The 12145-nt window shown below is 37.5% G+C and overlaps 1 protein-coding gene across 1 annotated transcript in view; it reads left to right on the top strand.

Annotated features, from left to right (window-relative positions):
- The window catches only part of IL1RAPL1 (interleukin 1 receptor accessory protein like 1), a 1328695-nt gene that overhangs the window by 194087 nt on the left and 1122463 nt on the right, over nucleotides 1–12145 (top strand). The window lies entirely within an intron of this gene.

The raw sequence follows: 12145 nt of genomic DNA, 5'->3' as shown, positions 1-12145 counted from the left end.
TTTCGTCTTGTTTATGGTTTCCTTTGCTGTATAAAAGCTTTGAAGTTTCATTAGTTCCCATGTGTTTATTTTTGTTTTTATTTCCATTTCTCTAGGAGGTGGGTCAAAAAGGATCTTGCTATGATTTATGTCATAGAGTGTTCTGCCTATGTTTTCCTCTAAGAGTTTGATAGCTTCTGGCCTTACATTTAGGTCTTTAATCCATTTTGAGCTTATTTTTGTGTATGGTGTTAGGGAGTGATCTAATCTCATACTTCTCCATGTACCTGTCCAGTTTTCCCAGCACCACTTACTGAAGAGGCTGTCCTTTCTCCACTGTACATTCCTGCCTCCTTTATCAAAGATAAGGTGACCATATGTGCGTGGTTTATCTCTGGGCTTTCTATCCTGTTCCATTGATCTATATTTCTGTTTTTGTGCCAGTACCATACTGTCTTAATTACTGTAGCTTTGTAGTATAGTCTGAAGTCAGGGAGCCTGATTCCTCAGCTCCGTTTTTCTTTCTCAAGATTGCTTTGGCTATCCGGGGTCTTCTGTGTTTCCATACAAATTGTGAAATTTTTTGTTCTAGTTCTGTGAAAAATGCCATTGGTAGTTTGATAGGGATTGCATTGAATCTGTAGATTGCTTTGGGTAGTAGAGTCACTTTCACAATGTTGATTCTTCCAATCCAAGAACATGGTATATCTCTCCATCTATTTGTATCATCTTTAATTTCTTTCATCAGTGTCTTATAATTTTCTGCATACAAGTCTTTTGTCTCCTTAGGTAGGTTTATTCCTAGATATTTTATTCTTTTTGTTGCAATGGTAGATGGGAGTGTTTTCTTGATTTCACTTTCAGATTTTTCATCATTAGTGTATAGGAATGCCAGAGATTTCTGTGCATTAATTTTGTATCCTGCTACTGTACCACATTCATTGATTAGCTCTAGTAGTTTTCTGGTAGCATCTTTAGGATTCTCTATGTATAGTGTCATGTTATCTGCAAACAGTGACAGCTTTACTTCTTCTTTTCCGATTTGGATTCCTTTTATTTCCTTTTCTTCTCTGATTGCTGTGGTTAATACTTCCACAACTATGTTGAATAAGAGTGGTGAGAGTGGGCAACCTTGTCTTGTTCCTGATCTTAGTGGAAATGCTTTCAGTTTTTCACCATTGAGGACGATGTTGGCTGTGGGTTTGTCATATATGGCCTTTATTATGTTGAGGAAAGTTCCCTCTATGCCTACTTTGTGTCTTGTTTCCTTTATAAAAGGATTCTATTGACCTCCTGACACATAGAACACATTTCTTTTCCTGGCAGGTTTGGTGGTCATGTTCTCACTGAGTACCCAGGGGTGACTACGAAGCACCTTTATAAAAGATAACTAGTTTGTTGGTCTCAGAATTGATCTTTATCTGCCCGATAGAGCTAATTATTCTGATTAGTGATTAAACTTATGATATGGAGGTACCAGCCATACCACAGATCATTTGGTAATGTCTGGAGACATTTTTGCTAATGGCAACTTGAGGAAGGTGTTACTGGCATCTAGTGGGTGGAAGCCATGGATGCTGCTAAACGTCCTACAGTGCACCTGACAGCCCCCCATAACGAAGAACTGTCTGGCCTAAAATGGTAATAGTAGTGGGGTTGAGAAAGCCTGCCCTAGGGAACTCTACAAAATGCTTAGACATTCAGTTTTCAGCGTGGGAATCATGAGGCAGCAGTTTTGGCAATACTCCGGTCATTTGCCTCTTTGAAAGTTCCCCAAGTGATCCCAAGATGTAGCCAAGGTTGAGGAGCACTGCCTTCCTTAGCATTTCTCGTACTATCCTACTCTCTTCACAAGTTATGTCTGTGGGCATATTGAGTTTAACTGGAAAATGAAAGCTTTTAAGTATTTTTTGCCACATATAACAAATATCAAATATTGCAGTTCTAATGAACATAAAGCCAATTTTTCTTGAGAGTTGCAGTAAATTTCTTTGACATGTTGAATTTTAAACACAGAGAAATGTGATAAGAGTAAGGTTTATCCAACTACCCATTTAATACATTGGCAGGAAGCGCTCACAAAAGGAGGGCAAATCCACTCAGCTAGGATCATGTTAGCAGCCCACAAGAGCGATGATGGAATATATTTGCTTTTCCTCCCTGGGCTTGTAACTTGCCTCATCCAATCTGCTGACTTTAGAACCCCCCAAATTTCTTTGGTATGAGCTTTTGCAGCTGAATTACAGTGGCGGACATGGTGAATATGAAAGGTGCAAGAAAGGTGAGTTAGAAAAGTGGCAGATGGAAACTGTGTAGTGTTTTTATTTACGCTTTCTATTCCTGTGCACAGTGCACTTTCCATTTTAGCTAGTCAGGTTCATCCATTTACTGGATTTTCTCCTGTTACCAAGTAAGTATGAGTTGTATTGAATTTTGTAGAATTTTCTGGCAGCATATGGAATATTTCCATTTCTCCAATAGTTCCTGGTAATTTCAGTTTAGAATTATTACATATAGGTAATTCAGTTAAGTCTGTAGTTATTTGCATAGCCCTATAAATGTTCAGTGGCTCATAACAGTAAAGGGTAATACGCACCTAACTAAGCACCAGTGTTTTAATGTTAATCATACGTTATCATACTTGATTTTCACAGTAATCCTCTGATGTGGAGACTTTTCCCCTGCTCACTCGACAGGTGAGAGGATAGAGGTATAGAGATATTAAATATTATTTATTTGTCCAACTCTGCACAGCTGTTAAGAAGTTGGGTTGGGCTTCAAACACAGGCAGTTTTACTCTTGAGTGTATGCACTTAGCCACCTTCATTGTGTATTTCTTCGGGTTTCTCTTTACAGACAAGCACCAGCTAGTGCCAGGTATTTTCTAACCTATAGCTGGTTATACTAAGCAACTCTAGACTTTGCAAGGGATGATTGCATAAATTTCCAGTGACCTTGATATTGAGGCCTTTTTCTAGGAAGCTTGCATCCTTGTCACTGTTCCGCTAAGATGGATAGTTCCCCTGCCTTTCCAAAGCTGAGAGAAAGGCCTAGTGTCTCAAAGTACATTTAGTTCTTGTTGATGATAATGTTATGGAAGTAGACTTTTTCTGTGTGTCTTTGTAATTCCACTAATCTCTTAGTTAACTGCCTTGAAGTTGTCTTTATATTGTTGTTCACATGGTTTCTGATTAAAGTATCATGATACTAAGCACCGACTGGAGTACAAAATCTAACTGAGAGTAGCTTATTGTAATTTCTTCTTTAAACTTAAAAAAAATAATTTTCGTATCTCAAAGCATTCATTTATTATAGTAAATGAATATAGTTATAGAGCATAATTTTCAAAAATCATGACTCATAAAAGTATAAAATGAGCACGTCAAAGATTTATTTATTTGACTTATTAATGAAGGAACTGAAAGAGATGTTACAACCAATTCAGAGGAGGTGTCAAAGAACCATAAATTTATATGCAGTAAAGGAATTTTGGAATGGATTTACCACAACTGGTCTATGCATAGGGCAATAATCAGTTGCATCCCACTAGACACAAATGATTTGCATTTCTAGGGGCAAGAATTACTTGCATTGCTGTTAACTTTCTAGAAGTTTACTTTATCTTTACAGAGTTGTAAAATAGCATATTCAAAGACAAAGGTGCACATATAGGATCAGATAATCCCCAGAGACCCAACTTTCTATTAGAAGGATATCCAGTAATCTCTATTGCTCATTTCAGAGTCTCAAATCTTTCCTTAAAGTACTATCCTGTGTATGCTTTTATGGGAATCACTCTTCTCTAGTATACGTCTCATTCTTTCAGTTATCCAATCAATACTTAGGGCCTATTTATCTGCTCCAAGCAATTTAATGGGTATTATAAACAGACCAGGAAATGTGTGTGGGTGTGTGTGTCTGTCTGTCCAGAATCTATTTTAATTAGATTCTGATTGCTATCTTAGTGTTTTTATTAGTGAGCCATTGAAGTTGATCTTATGACTGATAATACTGGAAATTGTTGTAGTGACAAAATATTTAGCACAGTGTGGTTTATCTCGATGGCTCTTGGATTGAGAAATGTTATATTTTTGACTGATAGAGTTATAGTAGTAGTAAATCATCCAGATTCTTAAAAAAAACTTGGGATAATTTGATTCTGTAAAAACTCTTCTTCTTTAAAATTATTTTTCCTGTTTTACTGAGGTATAATGGACAAATAAAAATTTTGTATATTTAAGATATACAACTTGAGGTTTTTGGTTTTTTTTTCGGTACGCGGGCCTCTCACTGCTGTGGCCTCTCCCGTTGCGGAGCACAGGCTCCGGACCTGCAGGCTCAGCGGCCATGGCTCACGGGCCCAGCCGCTCCGTAGCATGTGGGATCTTCCCGGACCGGGGCCGAACCTGCATCCCCTGCATCGGCAGGCGGACTCTCAACCACTGTGCCACCAGGGAAGCCCCAACTTGAGCTTTTGATAGATGTATATATTTTGAAGTGATTACCACATTTAAGCTAATTAACATATGTATCACCTCACATAGCTATCATTATTTTTAGTGTGGTTCGGGAACATTAAGGATTTACTCTCAGCAACTTTAAAGTATACAACGCAATATTGTTAACTGTAGTCACCATGTTGTACATTAAATCTCCAGAACTTATTCACACTACATAACTGAAACTTCATACCCTTTGACCTTATCTACCCATTTCCCCAACCCTCCAGCCTCTGGAAACCACAGTTCTACTCTCTGCTTCCATGAGTGTGACTTTTTCAGATTCCACGTATAAGTGAGATCATACACTGTTTGTCTTTCTGTGCCTGGCTTAGTTCACTTAGCATAATGCCCTCAAAGGTTCATTCAAAAATTAAAAGATTTCCTTCTTTTTCAAGGCTGAATAGTATTGTGTGTGTGTATCTCACATTTTCTTTATCCATTCATTTATTGATGGACACTTAAAACCTTAAAGCTTTTTCTAAGGAAGTTTTAAAATGATACAAAACATGTATTTTTATAAAAAGCAGTTTATGTTTATATATTTTTTAAAATTGGACAAACATTTAGCGTTATGGAGGGAAGCCAAAATCAGTATAACTACTTATGATTGCTAAGATCAATACTGCATGCTTTGATGTAGTTTTTTTCTAGTTGTTTTTCTATCATCTATATTCATATTATTCATAATAAGAATCATGCTCTTTATACAGCATTGTATTCTGTTTTTCTCTCTTCACATTTTATTGTGACTATTTTTCCAAGTGATTAACTTTAAGAATTATTTGCAAAGGCTGCATAATATTTCATCTTATAGGTATCCCCTACAATTTAATAGTTCTTTTTACTAGTAATCAGAAACGTAATGCTTTATTAAATTTCTCTTCACATAAATCTCTCTCTGGATTTATGACTATTTAAGGTGAAGTGTTAGTTACCTATTGCACCATAACAGATTACCACAAATGTAGCAGTTTAAAATGATACAAGTGTATTATCACACAACTTCTGTGGGTCAAGAGTCTGTGCACAGAATAGCTGGGTTCTCTACCGAGGGTCTCATAAGACTGAAATCAAGGTATCAGCTGGGCCGAATTCATCTGAGACTTGAGGTCCTCTTCCAGGTTCACGTGGTTGTTGGTAGACTTCAGTTCTTTATGGTTGTAGGACTGAGGCTCTCAGCTCCTAGAGGCTGCACACCATTCTATGACATATGGCTCTCGTCACAGCATGGCAGTCTCTTCTTCAAGGCCAATAGGAGAACATCTCTGCTACTTCATATTTCTCTCACATATTTCATCTGTGACTTCTAGACTCTTTTTAAAAGGGTCACCTGATTGGGGCAGGCCCACTCAGGGTAATCTCTCTTTGATTAACTTCAAATTGACTGATTAGTTTATTTTTTACAACTACAGAACGTCTTCACTTTTGCCATATAATATAGCCTAATCATGTGAGTGATATCCCATCACCTTTATAGGCCTCACCCATACTCAGAGGGAGGTGATTCTACAGGGTGTATCGGGGGTAGGAATCTTGGGGGGCCATCTCACAATTTTTACTATCACAGACAAATTTCATTTCTCTGTTTAATGATACATGCTTTCTTTATCATTTATTGTTCCTGTGTATTCTGATATCTGGTGCAGTGTAGTATATAGTTTTCATTCATAAGTTTATCAGTTTTTGTGGCTATAGTATATGCTTCAACTAGTCTAGAATTAAAATGCCTTTTGGTATCTTGCAAGGCAAGGCCTACTTAATTCATCTTCTTTTTCCTAAATTTCTCTCTTGTTTGTTTTTTCATTCAAAATTTTAGACTTAAGTTTTCAAGAAACAAAATAAAAATTCCACTTGGAAAAATTTGACTGTTTTTAATCAATATTGACAAAATGGTCAATATTTTCCTCTTGGAGGACATTATTTTTCTCTATTTATAATGGAATGGTCTTTTAAAAATGTTTTTATAACTGTAACCTATAAATATGGAAATTCTGCATTTCTCTTTTTCTAATATTTATAGCTATTATTCTTACTTCCTGGTTCATTTCACTGCCTAGGATTTCTAGATAAAAGCTAAGTGGTAACATTAACTACCCTTCCCAGTGTTATTCTAGTTTTATAAAGTTTATTAAATTACTTATGTTAGTTCTAATTTTATTTTGTCAAATTTGTAAGGTTTTCTATGTGTTTACAACCATAATCATGATTTTCTGTTCCTTATAACACACCGTGTTCCTTGAAAGTTTGAAAGTACTCGTCTGTATTATTTTCTGTAGTCAAAAATTTTTGGAGTTTATACTTTAATGGTATTTAGGGTTTTTAAATGATTTTTGTTTGATTCATATTTTTCTTTTGTTTAGTAAATTTTGGAAATTGACATTCCAAGAAAGCCACCCATTATGTAAAATTTTCAAATTTAGTAAAATTTAAAGTTTTCTAAGTGTTCTATGTCATTGTATATTTTATATCTTCTTTTACACTTTTTATTTATATTATTGGCCTCATTTTCTTAGTAGATTACAAAGAAGTTTAGTCAACTCTTTATAATACAAAGCTGCTTTATCACCCTTAGTCCCTTAAACACCATTGGCTTCCCAATGAAGGATATGGTCCAGACTTTGTGAGAATAGAACAAGTCCTTTCCTTACAAGATTCTTCTGTTAAGTTTTGAGCCTAACCTGGAGCCACCCAGTTGGTGTGCCAATTATCCCACAGTAACTGCAGCTGCTACTCCAGTCTGTTAGTTTGTAGGACATTCCATAGCATTTTATGCCAGGTTACTCTACAGCAAGGTACTCTGGTGTGTAATTTTCAGGACAATATTTAAATAAGGAACACATGCATTTTGGATAGTTATTTGACTACAGACTGTTCTTTTTTTTTAAAATTTATTTTATTTATTTATTTTTGACTGCATTGGGTCTTCGTTGCTGTGTGCGAGCTTTCTCTAGTTGCGGCGAACGGGGGCTACTCTTCGTTGCGGTGTGTAGGCTTCTCATTGCGGTGACTTGTTGCGTGCAGAGCATGAGCTCTAGGTGCGCAGGTTTCAGTAGTTGTGGCACGTGGGTTCACTAGTTGTGGCTTGCGGGCTCTAGAGCACAGGCTCAGTAATTGTGGCACCTGGGCTTAGTTGCTCCACGGCATGTGGGATCTTCCCGGACCAGGGCTCGAACCTGTGTCCCCTGCATTGGCAGGCGGATTCTTAAGCACTGTGCCACCAGGGAAGCCCCTACTACTGACTATTCTTTATCACCTTGTAGGAGAATCTGTTAAGAGCCATATGATGAAGACTTTATTCTCATTTGGCCTCTTAGATTATGAATTAACATTTGGTGATCAATATTGAAGAATGGTTATAAGATCTGGAACCTTAATATTCCCTTGCTAGCCACACTCTATAGGAAGCAATGATCTTCTGGTTAGGATTGTGTTAAACAAACAACAATAGCAACAACAGCAAACCCTAGAAAAGTATCTGGGCCAATTTGTAAAAAAATTATCCAAGTGACTTAAAACTTATTTTTGATGATCTAAACATAGGCCCTTCTCTACTCTCCAACCTGTACTGAGTAGATTGTCAAATATATAGTTTTGTTTTCACTAGTGGAAATTTGAAAAATGTACTCTTTCTGTTCTCCTCTCCCTGTAATCTCCTTCCCATCACTTTTAAACCCTTTCCACCCTGGCCGAAAGTCAGCCCAGATATCAGCCTCATCTGAGAATGTTTTCTTGACCTCTCCAAGCAGCCCTGAGCACTTTCCATATACTTGAGAATTTTTCTCTTAAAATGCTTATCCCTTGCTATAATTGTTGATTTTCGTGTTTCTCTTCGATGTGATCCTTGGCCACAGTGACCATTTCCTAATGATTTTGTATCCTTCCTACTTAGAACAGCATTTGAAACACAGTGGGCACTCACAAAATTTAAAATAAATGTATAGATATCTTTATAAATTTGTGAGTGGGTGGTTTTTCTCAAGATAGTTGTCATAGTTCCATGACATAGCAAACAAGTTTCCCTGGGACTAATTTTAAATATCATGCTTTTTTGGTAACTTTTAGTTGCAGAGTCTGTAAGAGCTTCTGTTGATCCTCTCCATAGAGACTCTATTCCACAACTTTAACATGCATTGCTTTATTTAAATGGTGCACTTGGTAAAATACTTTATCTGTGTCATGCACAAATGGATACTTAAAATTTTTTTTATTAGAGTGAAAAAATGGTATAATCTTGAGCTTAGGAATATAAAAACATTAAGGATTAAATAAAATATAATGGGTCATTGTTGGAGCATAAATAATTATTACAACCAACCAGGAATGGAGAGAAAAGAGACAGAGAAAAAGAGCTGGTGTTTAAAAATTTCTACAGTTAAATGTCATTGTTAAAACCATAAAGACAATTATTTTACTTAAAGGTTGTAAAACTTTGAAGTAGGTATTTAGTACCTTACTATGTTGTGGGAGGAAATAAGTAAAAAATGAAATAAAGTCAAATGAAATAAATATGACACATATTTATGTCTATGCTTTTTAGGTGAGAACACTGAGACTTGTAGAGATGAAGTAGCTTGCCTAACCTAACACAGGAAAACTCTTAATCCAGTTCATTCCCATTCTAAAACCAACTCCCTCTGCTTTACGACCCATGTAAGTGGAATAAAACAAATGAGTACAACTTCCCTCTATTTCTCTTTTAAACTTACCTTGGTATTCCTACATACGTACTTTCTTTCTCTTCCACCTATAAGAGGAGGTGTCCCAGCTTCCCCAGACTAATGTCTCTTCCCTTCTAGATTCACTTCCTTTCTCTGGCTCTGCTTCTCTTTGCTTCAGTTTATATACAGGTCCTAGTCTTCCCTGTTTTCAACTACAGTTATCCTTCAACTTCTTTACTCTCAACTGTGGGCTCCACATCCTACCATTCAGAATCAAGCAAATAAAACTGATTATCCTCCTTAAATTTTCTGATTATACCCCCATTTGTCTAATTACAAGACTGGTCAGTATCATCAGCAGTGTCTTAAGTTTCAAGCACTTGCCTCTTTTTTTTTTTTTTTTTTTTTTTTTTTTTTGCGGTACGTGGGCCTCTCACTGTTGTGGCCTCTCCCGTTGCGGAGCACAGGCTCCCGACGCGCAGGCTCAGCGGCCATGGCTTACGGGACCAGCCACTCCGCGGCATGTGGGATCTTCCCGGACCGGGGCACGAACCCGCATCCCCTGCATTGGCAGGCAGACTCTCAACCACTGCGCCACCAGGGAAGCCCACTTGCCTCTTTTTATCCTTACAATACATAAGCTCTGATGATTGTGTCCTTAAACATCCTTGCTTGCTTCATTGACCCATATCCTTCCTGATTCACATTCCCTTTACTACCTGACTTTCTCACTTTTTCTCCCTTTTGATTCCCTATGAATGTATGGTAAATATTTGTAGGCTTCACAGTTGAAAGCATAAGCTTTCTTCACCTTCTCTATGTGGTCTACACTTTCTTCCTGTTTATCCTAATCCATGTCTTTAACTACAGCTGCAATTACAACATTGTTATCTTCTACCACTCTACTGAGTTTCTGGCAAATATTTTTAATTAACTACAAGACAATTCTAATAGAAGATTCCACAGGCAATTTGAAATCTACATGCCCTAAATATAATTTTGTGTATTTCTGCAGCCTCATTGCCCAAAATGTCTTCTGTATTTCTTTATATTGGTAAATAGTATCATAATAGACCTTGTTACTCAAACTGTATGCCTCAGATCCACTTTTGAAGCTTCCTTTTAACATCACTTCCTTTAATATCACTAAGCTCTATTTATTCCCAAATCTGTTCTCCCACTATTCACCCTTACTGCCTTAAGGCTGACCCTCTTCCTTATCTTCCTGTAACACTGCCTGTTAACTAGTTTCTTCTACCTTCAAACTATACTTTCTAAAACAGTTCAGATTATTCACCTATAAGCATCCAATGGCTCTTCTTTGTCTATACTGCAGAGAATCTTAGGAGTATGTGAAAGGCGATAGGTCAGAATCTCAGATGAGTTATCTTGTGTCTTCTGAAGAAACGTATTCAGTATACATATTGTTTTCATGATTTAAAAAAAGGTAAAGAGGGCTTCCCTGGTGGCGCAGTGGTTGAGAGTCCGCCTGCCGATGCAGGGGATGCGGGTTCGTGCCCTGGTCCGGGAGGATCCCACGTGCCGCAGAGTGGCTGGGCCCGTGAGCCATGGCCGCTGAGCCTGTGCGTCCGGAGCCTGTGCTCCGCAACGGGAGAGGCCACAACAGTGAGAGGCCCGCGTACCGCAAAAAAAATAAAAATAAAAAGAAAGGTAAAGAAAGTAAAGCTGCATGAAATATTATTGGATGATGAAGTTAGAATATGAGTGGAAAACATTGTAGGGGGCATGGGGGAAAAGTCCCCAACATTTACCTAGCATATCTTGCTCTTCAGAATCCTACATTGACATCTTCAACCTCTTTCCCTACAGCCCCTAAGTTGTGGTCTATTTACACTTTATTCCTGAAACTTGCCATTTCACATCCTTGCTGTAATAGTTTCCTATTGGTGCGATAACAAATTACTACAAACTTAGTGGCTTTAAACAACCCCAAATTTTAATCTTATAGTTCTGGTGGTCAGAAGTCCAAAATGCATTGGACTCACTTGACTAAAATCAAGGTGTTAGCATGCCTGCATTTCTTCTGGAGGTTCCAGGGAAGAATCTGCGCCCTGGCCTTTTCCACCTTCTAGAGGCCACAAAAATTCCTGGGCACATGTCCCGTTCTTCCATCTTCAGAGTGCATTACTCTGATCTGTGACATTTGCTTTCATCCTTATATTTCCTCTTTCTGAATCTGATTCTTCTACTGCCCTTTTATAAGGATGCTTGTGATTACATTGAGCTTACTCTGATAATAGTCTCCCATCACAAAATCTTTAAATTAACAATAGCTGTAAAGTCTGTTCACCATGTAAGGTAACATATTCACAGGATCCAGGAATTCAAATGTGGGCATGTTTAGGGGTGGGACTTATTCTGCCTACCAGACTGACAATTTCACTCATCCTTTGTCCTAGACTCAGAATTCCCTTTCCCGTAGAAAGTCTCTCCTTTATGACCTAGCTGAAATGCTGCTTCTTGTGGAAGCTCTTTCCTATGACTTCACCAGATCCAACCAGGAGCAGAATTAATAGATCTCCTCCCTCTACTCCCTCAGCGCATTATACTCACCATATGGCAGTAGGGCCAGTCTAATTAAGTAGGTAAGTATTTGTCTCCCTTATTGGTCTGTGAGCTGTCTTTATTAGGGTGCATTACATTGTCTTTGTGTCCCCACTGCACCATCGCATATGTGCTTAATAAGTGTTTATCAAATGATGAGTTTGAATGCCAAAATTCAACTGCGTAAAGTAGCAACCACATTCAGTCTTTCATTCATTCATTTCAGCTAATATTTTTTGAGCATTGAATAAAAAAGATGAATAAAACACACGTTCTCCCTGGAGGGACTTTGTCTGGTAGAGTAAAAGACATGCAGTTAAAGAGATAAGTTAATAGTGTGGGGTAGCATGTAAAGAAAGCTGGTATATACATAAAGTTTCACAGGTGAGAGGGATGTGAATTGAGTCTATAATAGTGTTAATAATATAATAGTAATGATAA

Source organism: Globicephala melas, chromosome X (genome assembly GCF_963455315.2).
Source record: "Globicephala melas chromosome X, mGloMel1.2, whole genome shotgun sequence".
Classification (NCBI taxonomy): domain Eukaryota; kingdom Metazoa; phylum Chordata; class Mammalia; order Artiodactyla; family Delphinidae; genus Globicephala; species Globicephala melas.
Note: the sequence above shows the minus strand (reverse complement) of the source record. Positions and strands in the feature narration are given on the sequence as shown.